Source organism: Protopterus annectens, chromosome 12.part0 (genome assembly GCF_019279795.1).
Source record: "Protopterus annectens isolate FY-2018-M chromosome 12.part0, PAN1.0, whole genome shotgun sequence".
Classification (NCBI taxonomy): Eukaryota; Metazoa; Chordata; order Ceratodontiformes; family Protopteridae; genus Protopterus; species Protopterus annectens.
The window spans coordinates 187,633,108-187,648,890 of NC_056746.1; positions in this window are offsets into that span (position 1 = coordinate 187,633,108).

Below are 15,783 nucleotides of genomic sequence, written 5' to 3' on the forward strand. Positions count from 1 at the left end.
ATTGGGGGGGGGGGGGGGCAAATCGGGATCATGTTTTATATGTTGCTCTTACAAACTTAGAAAGTTACTATAATATGTTCTGCATTAACGTGCATTTTCTAAAGGACATGAAGTGTTACATTCTCAATGATTACCTACAAAACCACAAATTTTATGAGGAATAGACCACATATGTGAGAGAAAAATCTGGACGTTCTGTGAAATTCTGGACAGTTGAGAGGTATTGTAGTTTGGACCACTATGCTATAAATGTCTGCTAAAATATTTTTCTTCCATTATAGAACAATTTCTCTTAACTTTGGCTAGATTCTGTTTGGAAAACTTTGAAATGATCTATTGTATGAATATGACGCACCACTTAGTTGAGGCTTTAGAAGCTGAATGGACAGTCAGTCCAAAGTTGTTTTCCTCAGTTAAGTTAGCAGTTTACATGTTTGGTCTCTTGAGCTCAATGTTCTTCAGCAAATTAAACTAATTGATTAAACAGAAATACTCCAAGACAGAACATGTACTGCCAAAGCATTCCACAGTTTTATCTATTCTTAATGCAAGTTTTTTCCTGTGTTTATGCTCTTGTATTTAAAGCAATATCTGATTATATCAGTTTTAATTCTATCCTCTACCTGTGACCGACTCTGCTGCTACATTAGCTTGAGCTCATCCCTTACCCACAATACATCTGTCCTAATTACCTCCGATCTTATTTGTCGCTTTGCAAATTATATGTGGAGCCATTTCCTCTCTAGCCAGATAAGTGATTTTATTTATTTTTTCTTCTGTCATAAGCCTTGAATTTTCCCTAGTCTTAAAACCTTACCTTTTTGTACGTTTGTACTCTGATATTGCTGGTACCCCCCCTTTCTAAACCTATCTTTCTCTTTCTTCTGCACTTTCGTGTAGCTCTTTTAATGTCCTCGTCGATCTTTTCCTCGTCTCCTCTACATTTTATGTAGCCTTAAAATATCATAGTTGATATTTTCCGTTAACTGTTTGTTTTTCTGTTTCTACTAAACCTGTTGTGGTTGTGTGTGTGTGTGTGTGTGTCTGTGTGTGTGTAGCTTCTTCAGTGCCGGATAATGAAAAAGGCCTGGCAGGCTTTAAGAGCTGTGAGAAATTTAGTCATAAAATTCCCTGCTCTGACTCTGTATTGTATGGGACCCCACCGTCTTCAGGAGCACTGCTCCATTTGCCACTCCTTCAGCCACCATGCTTTCTTAGAGAGCAATGCATTGATTCTGAAAGGACTTCTTACCTCATTTTTCAGCGAGGCCATATCTGGAACTTAATTACCTACAGAAAGATGAAAAAATTAAATCTGAAGTATCTAGTCCTGCCTCTTCCTCCGCCTATTGGGTCTCAGAGAAGGCTAAGAAGAGAATTTCTTTGACTCTGACTTCTCCATTGGTTCCAAGCTTGAAGAGTTTTGGTTCCGTCTTCTTTAGAACAGAGAACTAAATTGTCCAAGCCTTCGGCTCCAATGACATCCACATACCACCTTCACCCCCCAGTAAGTAAACCTCCGTAAAAACTTCTCCAAAGCCAACTTCATGCTACTCACGTCAGAATTGACAAACTTCAAAACACCCATGCAGACTGGAGCTGAAAGTTCAACTGCCGAATCCAACACTCAGGCACTGTACGAGCACATCCACTCATACGTGAATCGTGCCATCCCAAATAGAACCAAGATGCTGTCCTCCAAAAACAGGAAGCCAATCTGGTGGTCCCCTGCCATAAACAAACTATACAATAGAAGGAAGAAACTGTTGCAGAAAAGAGGAAAATCCCAAGATGCAAAAACTCCCTTACCAGCCTCAGTAAGAAGCTGAGATCCCCCATAAAATCCTCCAAAGCTAGTTACGAAAATAAAATTGCCAAAGATTCCAAAGACAACCACAAGTCATTCTATAGTTATGTCAAGAATCTAAATGGCAATGCTCAGATCTGCTCTGAGCTACAACAGAATGGCATTAAATATACTGATCCCAAGGATATTGCCAATATCCGGGCAGATCGATTTATTGCAAACTCCCCCCCCCCTCACCCTCTAAAGAGCCCATCTCAATACCAAAAGATTGCCAAATTCCGGTAATTACTGCCACACAGGTAGAAACCGCACTCTCCAAAGCTAAGAATACAAAATCCATGGGACCAGATGACATCCCGGGCTGTGTACTACATTAACTACAAAATGAATTGGCACCTCAGCTAAGTGTCATGTTTAATCATAGCCTCCCCTCAGGCATCGTGTCCATTGAGTGGCGCACAGCTACAATTATCCCACTCCACAAGAGGGGGATCCACCTTGAATCCCATGAACTACCGTCCCATCAGTCTGATGAGTGATCTGTAAGGGCATGGAACGCATCATCATGGAACTTAAAAACAAAAACATTGGCAACTTCAAACACTGGACCCCCACCCAGTTTGAGTTCGTGAAGGGCCGCTCTTGTCTCCTGAACCTGAATGACTTCTTCGAATCAGCCTTTAGAGCTGTGGACGAGGGTAAGGTGGTCCACACAGCCTATCTAGACCTCGCAAAGGCCTTTGATACCTTCCCCCACTCTGGAATCCTAGATAAACTTCCTAAACTGGGCATAAATCCCTGTGTCACTTTATGGATTGCCAACTGGCTTACTGACAGAACCCAGACTGTAAAAGTAGCCAACTCCAAATCCAGCTCCAAACAAGTTGAGTACCACAGGGTTCAGTCCTGGGACAGCTCTTGTTTGGCATCTACTTCTCTGAAGTACAGGCCAACAGTAAGGGACTAAAGTTCGCAGATGACTGCAAACTGGGAGCCATTAATGAATCCCCAAATGATGTGGATATTCTACAAAAGGGCCTTACAGAAACAGATGCTTGGTGCCAGAGCCATGGGCTCAAGCTTAACGCCAAGAAATGTACAGTTATCCCCTTTGGGAAAAACCGTGTACCCATGAATAAACCACGCAGGTGGCAGTACACTAAATGAAAGTGTGATGAGACTTGGGGACACAGGTGGACAGTGGGCTCACCTTCGATAACCACATCGCCACAACAGTCAGGAAATCCTTCTATGTGGCACACCTTGTCACCAAGGGCTTTTCATCCAGAAAAAGGAGGTAATTGTCCCACTGTACTCATCCCTCGTTAGACCTATTATAAAGTACAACACCCCATGTGGTATGTACCTCACAAGACATCTGCAACAGCTGGAAAGGCTGCAGAAATACCTCACTAAAAGAATCACAGGCCTAAAGCAGATGCCCTGTGCTGACCATCTAAAAAAAATCCAGCAATACTCTGCGGCATATCGTCTACTCGGAGGCGATCTCTGCTTAACATACAAGGCCATGTCAAACCCAGAGCTGTTGGACATGCTACACTTAAAGAAATCCCAATCCCTCAGAGATGCACGCTCCAGGGATATAAACCTTGTCATCACAATGAACAAAAGATGCTGGAGGGATAGGTTTCTGATCCAGAGACTCCCCATACTCGTATAGACTGCCCATACATGTCAAGCAGAGCGCCTCCTTGGCCCTCTACAAAAGGAACCCTGACGATTGGATGGGAGATACGAAATTCACCCCGGGGATCACGTCAGTCTCCCTGCTAGACAGGGGTCCAGAGAAGTAAGTATTGTGGGAAGAAATATCCAGGGAATTGTTATGGCTAGGCTTGTATATGCCCTTGGGCTGATAGTCTAGTACCAACCTATGAAATTGTCGGAACCGAAGAGTACTACCAATCAGCCCTCACATCTGACCATGTCTTCTCTTCTGATACATTAAGAAAAAAGACGTTTCGGTGCAGAGATCTTTGGGACCAACACCTCAAATTAAAGATTCATCTTCCAGTACATTTTTCTTACCCAGGACTCAATATTCACCTACAGTTGACCCATTTCCAGACAGACTTCTCCTTTTTTGGAACGACCCAGATCTCCCTTTGTCATGTCCACACATTCTTCCAGAAGCCTTCCTGAAGACGATGTGGAGAGATTGGTGAGGAAAATTCTCTGAGTGCAAGGTATGACAGGAGACTACCTCTGTTCCTAAGCCCACATGTCAGGGACTTCAGTCTTTCACCTACCCCTCCCTTAATTCCTCCTCTAACTTTGCTGGAAGCTTCAGATACCATGATTCTGAGCTTTCCAGTACCGACTATGTCAGATCCAAAGGCATCCTCGCCTTTGGATCTGACAATTACTGTGAGTTCTTCGGAACAGGATACCTCTTGGAGCCATATCTGTTCTGTTTGGTTCTGAGGGGCTGGAGTTGACTCCTGTTTTTTCGGAACAGTCTCTGTACCAGTCTCTGTACCTCGAGGCTTCTGCATGAATTGGATCATCTCAGTCTTCTGCCTCGGGAGTGATCTCCTTGGGGCAGGGAGGCACCATGGCTCCAAGGTGCACCATCTCAGATCCGGGATCCTTTCCTTCTCTGGGGGGGATCTGCTTTCTTACTTTATTTGGAGTTGATCAGTCTCTCTTCAGTTGATGGCAGGTGTGTACCCAAGAAGACGGAATGCTGTAATTAAATTAAAAGGTGCTTCAACAAAGTATTAGTTTAAGGCGGTGCACACTTATCCAACCAGCTTATTGCACATTTTATATATATATATATATATATATATATATATATATATATATATTCCCCCCTAATAGATTTTTTTCAGTTGAATTGTACAGGTTATAGGTCACATTAAAGGTGGGAAAAGTTTTGAAATGGTTTATTGTGGTTTCATTTTTTATATCACAAAAACCTGGTATTTTAATCAGGGTGTGTACACTTTTTATATCCACTGTAGTTGTGTGTGTTAAGTTAATAGGTTTGAGGGGTAATGGGGTATGTTTATATTTTTCTTTCAGGGATTTTGATAAAACTAAAAGTTGTGTAAGATGTGACTTGGGCTCTAATGTATATGATAAGAAACAACTGCATAAAAGATCAACCTGCCAAACAGTGTATGCATGTAACACAAAAGCTGGAACTAGACATTTAATAAAAAAGCTGTTCTACATAAAAGGTGGGAATAATAACTTTTTAAGACAATGCTTTCTTGAACGTCTTTAAATGTCAATTGTCTCACAGATAAATGAAAAAAGAACAAGTAGTGAACTGTATTAAGAATTGTAGAGTGCAAACAGCTATGCTATAGGAGACACACTTGGAAAGAGCTTAATGTGTGAATTTGATAAAGAAAGGTTTTCAGAATGGTTATTCATCGGAATACCTGGGACAAAGGAAAAGAGGAGCTCCAGTAGTGACAGAAGAAGATAAAAAAGATAATGGTGGATTTGTAATACTAAGGGGATACTTGCAAGGGAGGAAGATTAAAATGGTATGTATTTTAATCTAAAAACGTAAAATAGAGCTCTGCACTGTAAGTCCACAATGAATAGCAAAACAACACTGCCACGGTCTGAATTCACTCAGCAACCACTTTATTACACAAATTCCAAATAATGGAAGATATTTACAGGTTGAAAAGTAAAGAAATACATGTACCCAAGAATAAAAATCTTAGTAGGAAAGAAAATGAGGTCTTACAGCTATTAAAGGAAGACAAGACCATTAGAGTAATGCGACCGGATAAAGGGGGAGGAATGGTGTTCTATGATAGCTTGGAATATTCCCAAAAAATCTTTGAGATGCTCAATAATTTAACCATCTTCAGTGAATGAAATAAACATTAGTCACAAAAGGATAGATTATTACTTAGAAGATTATCTCTTAGAACAAAGAATTACAGGTGAATTATATAATTATTTAAAAGTTATGAAGCCAAAAGTGGCTACTATATTTGGAATACCTAAGACACACAAAGGCTTAGAAAATTTATCCTTTAGACCTATAGTGGATGGACGTGGTTTGAAAACATACCCCTTTGGGGTTGTTATAGATAGATGGTTGAAACAGCAGGTACAAAATGGTGAACATATACTCAAGGACTGCTGGGATTTTCTATGAAGAATAAAAAAAGATCTGTGGGACAATGATATATTTTTAACTGTAGATGTAGTGGAATTGTTTACATCTATCCCTAAAAAAAGAAGGTTTAGATTTATTTTCAGACTGTCTTCATAAGAACACCCTGTTAGAAAATGATAAAAAAGAGCTGATTATAGATTTAATGGAAATAGTTTTGGATAACAATTATATAATATTTGATGGAGAATATTACAAGCAACATAAGGGGGTAGCCATGGGGGCCTCTTGTGCCCCAGTGTTTGCAAATCTTGTGCTATTAGAATGGGAGCTAAATCAAGTGTTCCAAAGTGAATGCCTTCATTACATGAAATTATATGTGAGGTTCCTGGACGATGTCTTTATTCTATGGAAGGGTCCAGAGAATAGAATAAAAGATTTTGTTCAATATTTAAATGAAAGTACAGGATTTCTTAAATTCACATATGTTTATGAAAAACAAGGAATAAACTATCTGGACACATACATAGAAAAAGATATTAATGGTTTCAAATCTAAAGTATATAGGAAACCAACCTTTAGTAATTCCTACCTGCAATATTCAAGTGACCACCCAATAAGACAAAAGAATAGTATAATAAAAGGTCAACTAATAAGAATAGCCAGAATGACCTCGAAAGAAGACAGATGCAGAGTTAATGGTGGTAGCTAAATTATTTCAAGAGAGAGGCTACCCAACCAAAATAATATATGAATATGTAGATTAGGTTAGAAATGAATGGGGGAAAAGTATAAGCCCCTATTAGGGAATTTTGAATTGTAAAAGAATATGTGTAATATTTTTAAAATTTTAAGGCACCTACATTATATTATAATTATAGTTATTAAGGTTTCGTAGTATTTTTTACTTCAATTGGAGAATATGTCTTTAAGAGCTGATTATGGGTGATTGATTTTTCACTGTCAGCTGTTGATGTATATGGTTATTTAAGTTGATTGTACACTTTACATTTTAGTTCTGAGGAAGTCTACCTACTTGGTTGACGAAAAGCGCTTTAACCTACTGTCTAATAAAAGTGTTCGTGATTTTTATTTCTTGGATTTATTTGGTGACATCTACCGAACTTCGTTTGAGTGCTTGTTTTACGTTATTTCTCAGTTTTTGTGGAAGTCTTGTTGGAATTTTGGCATTATAAAAGAAGGTAAAAACACAAAGGAAGATGAAAACAAAAGATTCGAAAGAGCTATGGTTGTCCCATATATAAGTAACGCATTTCAGGTTAAAAAAATTGTTAATAAAAATTGGGCTATTCTTAGGAACAGCTCAAAGTTGTGGAATATTGGAGGTTGTAAACCAAACTTTGTCTACAAAGTAGGTCCTAACTTAAAAAAGTCCTTTGAAATGGTCACTAAAAACAAGAGTAGGTTTGGCACCAGAAAATGTGGTCATTGTTTCCAATGCAAGTACATCACCACAGAAGAGATTATAACAATTAATAATTCATTACAAACAGTAGTTAGATTTGAGAAAGGGAATTGTCAGACCACAGGGGTAATATATTTGGCTACGTGTAAATCCTGTCCCAGTTTTTATGTAGGGAAAACTGAGAGAAGATTGAGGGACATGATATATGAACACACATACCAAATAACTACCAAGAATGACAACAATGCTCTATACAGGCACACCATCAACTGCTTGGATTTTAAAGAATTTATATTTGGTATTTTAGAAAAAGTACAAAACCTGAGGGGTGGCGACTTTAGAAGTCATATAGAGGAAAGAGAAACAAGGTGGCAAATAAAATTGCAAGCAAGTCAAACCCCAGGTTTAAATGAAATAATATCAATAAAGCCTTTATTATATAAAAAATGGAATTTATGAAGTGAATTAAAAATGGAATGTTTTTAATGGTCAGAATATGGAAAGGAGAGTATTTTAACAGAAAGTAATATTTGTGGATTTACATGCATTTTTAAAAAAGGTTTTAAGAATTTGTAATAGAAGTTTTTAAGTGTGTTGCACTTTAAATGTGCCTCATTAATGCCTAATGAGTGATGTCATCATGATTTATAGAGTATATATATATATATATATATATATATATATATATATATAAGAATAAAAAAAGGGGAAAAGCTTTACAATTAATGATTCTGATGAAATCCCTGGGCATAGGGAAGAACGCGCTCAATCATGTAATTATTTGGAATTTGTGTAATAAAGTGGTTGCTATGTATTTATAATCCACCTAAAATTGTTGTACTGAAGCTTAAGAAAATTTTGGGAGAAATAATCAATTTTCAGCAAGGACTATTATTGATAGATAGGGCTGGAATTTGTTTTATAACAATGAAGATGTGTCTGGGGGGCCAAGAAGGGAAAATATGTATCAAAAGAGGGTAGATTTTGAAGAAATATATGAAAATATTTGGCATGGAAGATGTGAATTCAACATTGAGAGTTTGGTGTGAATTTACATATTATCCCCCCCCCCCAGTATACAACAACTGGGCTAGGCTAGACAGAATTTACATTTCACAGGAACTTGCGTATTTAATTGAAGGTCTTTCTATGCACCCAATAACTATTTCAGATCTTGCACCAATAATAACTAAAATAAAAACACAGGATAATGAAATAAAAATGGGACACTGGTGCTTTCCCACTTATCTGTTGAAAAGAGAGGAATCTAAGGAATGGGTAGTGGAAATTATCCAGGAGCCATTGGAGAAGACAGAAGTTTCTTCTGGAAATATAGCTAGGGAGTGGGATAAAATTTAAAGGGGAGTTAAAATTAGTATGGAAATAAAAGAATAGGAGATGTGGATAAGAAGTAACAATAATTATTTAGACAGGCTAACAAATGTTAAAAGTATTGCATAAGAGGGGAATCCCACAGAACAAGAAGAAGAACAGCTGCAGAATGCTAAACAGAAAATAATGGATTACCTTGATAATATGCATGAGTTTAGAAAGATTGCTGTTAAGCAAGTTTGTTTTTTTTAATAACTATAGAGCACAAAACTTTCAGCACAATCATTGAGGCAACAGAATGTAGAAAGGGCTGTCACCAAGCTTAGGGAGACTATAACAAGGGATCCTGTAGAAGTATTAGAAATGTTTTGGAAATTCTGTTAAAGTCTGTATAAAGCAGATACATATGGAAATCAAAAAAAGGTACAAACAGGAATGTTTATGGATGAATTAAATATACCAAGGTTAGAGGTAGGGGAGACTCAATTGCTAATAGGATGGGAGCAGATGAGATATAAATGGTGACATATAACCAATCTACAGGAAAGTTCCCAGGAATAGATGGTATTCTTGTGAAAGTTTGGAAGCTAGGAGGGAAAAACTGATAAAGATCTGGAAGGTTTTGTCTAACAGTATTTTAAAAGGAGGAGAAGTACCAACATCCTGGAAGTAAGCGGTGGTAGCTGAAATACCTAAAGAGATCCATCAGATCCAGTTTCATACAGGCCCATTTCATTACTAAGCCATGATTGTAACATTTTTGTTTATAATGGCTAAATGAATGCCAAGCATGGTGCCAAAATTGATAAATATGGATCGGTGTGATTTTGTGTATGGGAGGTAAACATTTGACAGCATTAACAGAACATTGATCCGGAGGGAAGCAGAATGTAAGAAAATACCACTGTTGTTGGTGGGTCGTGATGCAGAGAAAGCATTTGACAGAGTAAGCTTGGACTTCATGAGCATAGCAATGGAAGCATTTGCATTTCCTGATAAAATTATAAGGTTGTTTATGAGGATATTTGAGGGATTGGAGGTGAAAATTAAAGTGGGTGGGGTCCTCTCTGATAATTTTTCTTGAGCAGAGGAACCAGGCAGGCGTGTCCTCTCTCTCCTTTGTTATTTGCATTATATTTAGAACCATTGGCAAAGAAAATAAGGGATTCAGAAATTCAAGGTTATAATTGGTTTGGTAGTCAAGAAAAGCTGCCCTCTATTTGCAGATATTATTTTATATATGACAAAATCAGAAGGGGACATTACAATGTTGTGGAACATTTTGAGATAGTTTCAGATCTTTTCAGGATACAAAATTAATGAAGCTAAAACAAAGGCAATAGCTGTAAATTATGTACCCACACACTAACTGGTTCTGCAATATCCATATTTATGGGGACGCGATAAAATGATTCTGGTGTGGCAGCTAAGGATATGTGGGAAGAGACTAAACAAAAGATAATACAAAAACTGAGAAAATGGAAGCTCTGTTATTTGGATACTGATAGTCAAGCAGTTAAAATATTTTTAGTCCCTTTAGTCTTGTACACAGTTCAGGCATATTTATATCAACCAGAGGAGGAGTTGTGGATAGCAATTAATAAAGAGCTGAAGGAGTTTATCTGGGAGGGGAAGAAGGCAAAATTTAAGTGTGATAAGCTGATTCTTCCAATAGAACAAGGTGGATTGGGATTACTTGATTTGAAGGGGTATTTCAGAGCAACACAGTTAGGGATCCTGTACATAGCACAAGCAGAAAACTCAATTCAAAATGGAAAGAGATGATGAAGAAATGGGGGAAGCTCAGGAAACAAGGAGAGACTGGGATTTTGTATGTAGACCTTTAACGAGAATAAGAATAATCATACAGAATATTATATTAATTAAGTAGCAGAAAGTATTCTAAGAACTAAGTCAACATAGGAATGGAGAAAGGAGATTCTGCCAATAGTGATGACTGCAGTTAGGGATACAAACAAATAGACAAGGGAGGGCTGGAACTTATTGGAGAAAACTGGCAAAGGAAGCAAGCTATTGACAAATAAGTAGAGAAGGAAAATAATAGAATGAGAAGACACCAAGAATTTATTTGGACTGCACGTTAAGGATTGCCTTCCCTGTCAAGGATTGATATCAGAATATAGGCAAAGAGAAAGAAATGGGGGGTCCTAAATCTAAGACCAGCACTGGTAGAGTTTTTAGTAGAATCTAGAATAGAAGTTGTCATTTAAAAAGGGATAATGAGTAGCACATTTAAATACTGCATGATAGCTATAAGAATCAATCAGAGGAGGTTAGAAAAAAATGGGAAGAGCGATTGGATAAGCAATTCAAAAAGAAACAATGAGGGAATATATACGTCTCCCAAATATGCAACAAAATCTAGAAGATTTAGGATTTTTGCTTGTAAATGTTTCCATAGATATTTTTATACCCCAAGTAGACTCCAGAGAATTCCTCCTGAGGTAGACAGCAAATTATGGAGGTGTGATGGGGAAGAAAAAGGTAATTGGGAACATATTTTACGGGAGTGTAATGAGTTGGCAGACTTTAAAGATCCCATGCAAACTACTCTTGTTAGAGAAACTGGGTGAGCAAGTTGGTGTGACTAGGGAAATGATTTTTCTGAACTGTGATACAGAATCAGAATGGCCTAGACATATTAGGGCCATAAACTGGAATTGGGCTGTTTAGAAAAGGGTAGGAGCAAATTACATAAGAAAAATGTGAATTTTGGAAAGAATACATACAGGAGGGGAATGAGGTTTAAAAGGAGGCAGGATTTGAATGAACTATGTAATGTTTGACAATGATTAAGTCGATTATAAATGATATTTATCATTTGCATCTAAATTGTCAGTATGGTTTGATGCATAATTTTTCATTTTAATAAATTTATGATTGCTTATCTCATAAGTGATAATTTAATAAGGATGCTTGTTAAAAAAGAAATTTGAACTGGAAAAAGCAAGTCCTAGATACTACTGCTGTAAAGTTTGTAAATAATCCTCTGTCATTTGTAAATATTAATATGATCCATAGGCTTGTCTACAAATGTAAGAGAACTGTATGTTATGATTAAACTATGTTATGTGCTGAGCTTCAAAAATGTAACCACAGTGCACTGTGCTGGAGAAGAGCAGAAATGTGTATGGACTATATTCCTGTGCAAATGTATGTTTTCATAGCAGAAGTTGGGACATACAGAGTTAACTTGCAAACTCTGAGAAAAGTTGTACGATGGTGTTTCCCACAGGTCATGTGGGCATAAAACATACAAAGAAACGTATTATGCAGAACTTCTATTGGCCTCAGATTTCCAGAGATGTAACAGGGTACTGCAGGTCCTGTCAGCAGTGCCAAAATGTAGACAAGGCAGGAGGCAAGGTGAAAGCTCCTTTGATGCCTTTGCCTGTGGTTGATGAGCCATTTCAGAGGGTAGCTATGGATATCGTGGGGCCTTGAGAACCCCAAGTTCCACAGGGGAAAAGTATATCCTAGTGGTAGTAGTGTTACAGGAGTTTGGGAACATGTTCACTGGGGAACCAAGGTGCATCCACCTGGTGCAGCACCATGTGGATACAGGACCCCAAGAGCCTATTAGGCAGGCCCATTATAGGGTGCCTGAGAGAGTCAAACAGACTCTGAGGGAGAAGATATATGAAATATTGGAACTAGGGGTAATTCAGGAGGCCAGCAGTCCCTGGGCCTCCCCAGTGGTGCTAGTACCAAAGAAGGATGGCAGCACCAGGTTCTGTGTGGACTACAGGAAATTAAATAGTCACACAGAGTCAGATGCTTACCCCATGCCTAGGACGGATGAAGCCCTAGAGCAGCTGGGTGGGGCAAAGTATCTTACCACAAATGATCTTACCAAGGGTTACTGGCAGGTACCGTTGACTCCCAGTGCTAGAGAGAGGTCAGCCTTTGTGACTCCTTTTAGCTTGTATGAGTTCACAAATATGCCCTTTGGGATGAAAAATGCCCCAGAGACTGGTAGGCTCTGTCCTGAGGCCTCTCCAGTTTGGCATATACTTCTCAGAAGTACAGGCAAGCACGGAAGAGCTGTGGCTGACTAAGTTTGCGGACAACTGCAAACTGGGTGCTATAATAGAGTCTCCGGCCAACATGGAGATCCTCCAGAAGGGCCTAAATGAGACTGATGCATGGTGTCAAAGCCATGGTCTCAAGCTAAATGCAAAAAAATGCGTAGTAATCCCCTTTGGAAAAAACAGAGTACCCACAAACTACAACATAGGAGGTAATCCCCTGAAATCTGAAGAAGAAATAAGGGATCTAGGGACCCAAGTAGATAGTCAGCTTTCCTTTGATAACCATGTTGCCAAAGTGGTTAGAAAATCCTTCTATGTGACCCATCTGATCACGAAAGGGTTCGCATCAAGATCTAAGGATGTAACAGGGACCCTCTACTCTTCCCTCATCAGACCCATTATTGAGTACAATGCACCAATTGGAATGTACCTGGCTAGACATCTCCAGCAGCTGGAGAGACCACAGAGGTACCTAACCAAGAGGATTACTGGCCTCAAACAGTTGCTCTATGCAGCACGATTGAAAAAGCTAAGTCTGTTCTCTATTGCATACCTTCTCAGAGGCGATCTCTGTCTAAAGTACAGAGCCATGTCCAACCCAGAATTGTTGAACATGCTCCATCTTATCAAAACTAAATCTACTCAAGCTACACGCTCTAGGGATATAAACCTCAACACAACAATGAATAGAACATGCTGGAGGGATAGATTCCCTTCGCAGAGACTTCCCTTACTATGGAACAGGGTCCCGATCTACATAAGACAGAGCCCCTCACTATCACTCTTCAAGAGGAACCTTGATGAGTGGATGGGTAACAGAAAGTTCACACCGGGGATCACACCAACAGCACTACTAGATAGGGGCCAAGGATACTAGCTGCTAGTACAAGGATCTAGGGAACTACTAAAGGGGCGGTGAATACCGCACAACGTGGCTGGGCTAATATATGCCTTCGGGCAGATAGCCCAGTACCAACCTATGAACCTATATCCTAGCAGGAGCAGGAGATTTTGCCATTGCTAACCTAGATGATATTGCCATCTTACAGCCATTCCTGTTAAGAGCGCCTTCAGCGTGTCAGGCAGGTGCTGGGCAGACTACAGAGGGCAGGATTGACCATTAAGCCCAGCAAATGTCAGGTAGGTATGGCAGGGGTCTCCTACCTAGGACATAGAGTGGGGACTAAGATCAGGCCAGAACCTGCCAAAGTGGAAGCCATTCAGGCATGGCCTTCACCTGTTCCCAAAAAGCAGATGAGGGCATTTTTAGGGACAGCAGGGTACTACAGAAAGTTTGTCCCTAGTTATAGTATCATAGCTGCTCCCTTCACAGACCTGCCAAGGAAAAATAGGCCAGGCCAAATAAGGTAGTGTGGACCAGCAGACATTCTAGAAGCTTGAAGCTTTCAGAGGACCCCATGGTTAGCCAGTCCGGATTACAGCAAATAATTTGTTGCACAGATGGATGCTTGAAATCATGGGATGGGGCTGTACTTAGCCAGATTTCTTCAGAGGGAGAATAGCACTCAGTGGTTTATCTCAGTCATAGGCTCCAACCCAGGGAGGAATGCTATGCAGCTGTAGAAAAGGAATGTCTAGCCATAGTGTGGGCACTGCAGAAACTTCAGTCTTAGCTGTATGGAAGAATATTCACAGTAGTTACAGATCACAATCTCCTAACATGGTTACATCGAGTTAGCCAGCAAAATGCCAAGTTGCTAAGGTGGAGTCTAGGGCTGCAAGCATATATGACAGTGCAGCACCACAGTGGGGTTAGAAGTGCCAACGCAGATGGGCTCTCAAGACAGGGAATGGGGTAAGGTATTCCCAGAGAGGCTCAATTCTCTCAAGCAACATTTCTCAAGGGTCACTTGAAGAACTAGCTTGAGTTCTTGTGGGGGGAGGGGTAAACCGAGATGCTGCCAGCCCAGTTAGCTAGAATTTTGTAAATAATCCTATGTAATTTGTAAATATTAATATGATCCATAGGCTTGTCTACAAATGTAAGAGAACCATATGTCATGATTAAACTATATGTTATGTGTTGAGCTTCAAAAATGTACCCACAGTGCACTCTGCTGGAGAAGAGCAGAAATGTATATGGACTATATGCCTGTGCAAATGTATGCTTTTATTGCAGAAGTTGGGACATAGAGAGTTAACTTGCAAACTCTGAGAAAATAAGTAAAAAGTTTTATGATGGTGTTTCCCACAGCTAGAAGACAGAATGTCTGCAACTAGGAGGTTTTTCTGTTGTCTGGAAACATAGATAGTTACTAGTTTTTTTTTTATTGCTCTGTGACTATCTAGCAGTTACACTTCTGAAAGATACCGATTTTTGACAGAGAACTGTTAAATTCTGTAAGCTTCTGTTGACCTGGAAACTAAAAGCAGAATTGGCAAGAATGATGTAATCTGAGATGACCCAGCAGAAATGTTTGTGATTAATTTAAGAACTATCTCAGAGAGAAAGTCAGTGCATTTTGTATCTTGTCTTGCACCTAGAAACATTCACTCAGCACTACTCATCTGTATTTGCCTGGCTCTGTAAGTAAGTTATTTAGGTACAGTGATTTCTCTTAGAGATAGATAGGAATATGCTAAGATTAGTCTAGTTGTTTTCAGTATTTATGTGAGACTGTCCAGCAATGTTAATTTAAATTATTTCCTGTGATTCTGAACTCTGTTGTCACTGAGTTCAGTCAGTGAGTATTGCCTTGTGCTTTTATTATTAAATATGTTTAACCCTTTTATTTGTGGCTAGTTTTGTTAGAGATATTTAAGCTCTTAGAGTACTTGCGTATATATTTGGTGATACTGTACAAGCCACTCTTGAATAACCTTCAAGTCTTAGTCACACTTATTTAGATAATAGTAACATTACACAGTAAGATTGAGCACCCTTTGGTAAGGGCCTTTTTAGTAGCTGATAAGGATGGTTGGTGGCAGCTGGTACTACTGTATAGTCTGGGCAGAAGGAGGCATAGCTAGTGAATCTGTGCCAGCCTTCCTGAGGAGTGTCTGTGTGTTTGCAAATAAATCAAATCTCAAAGTGTGT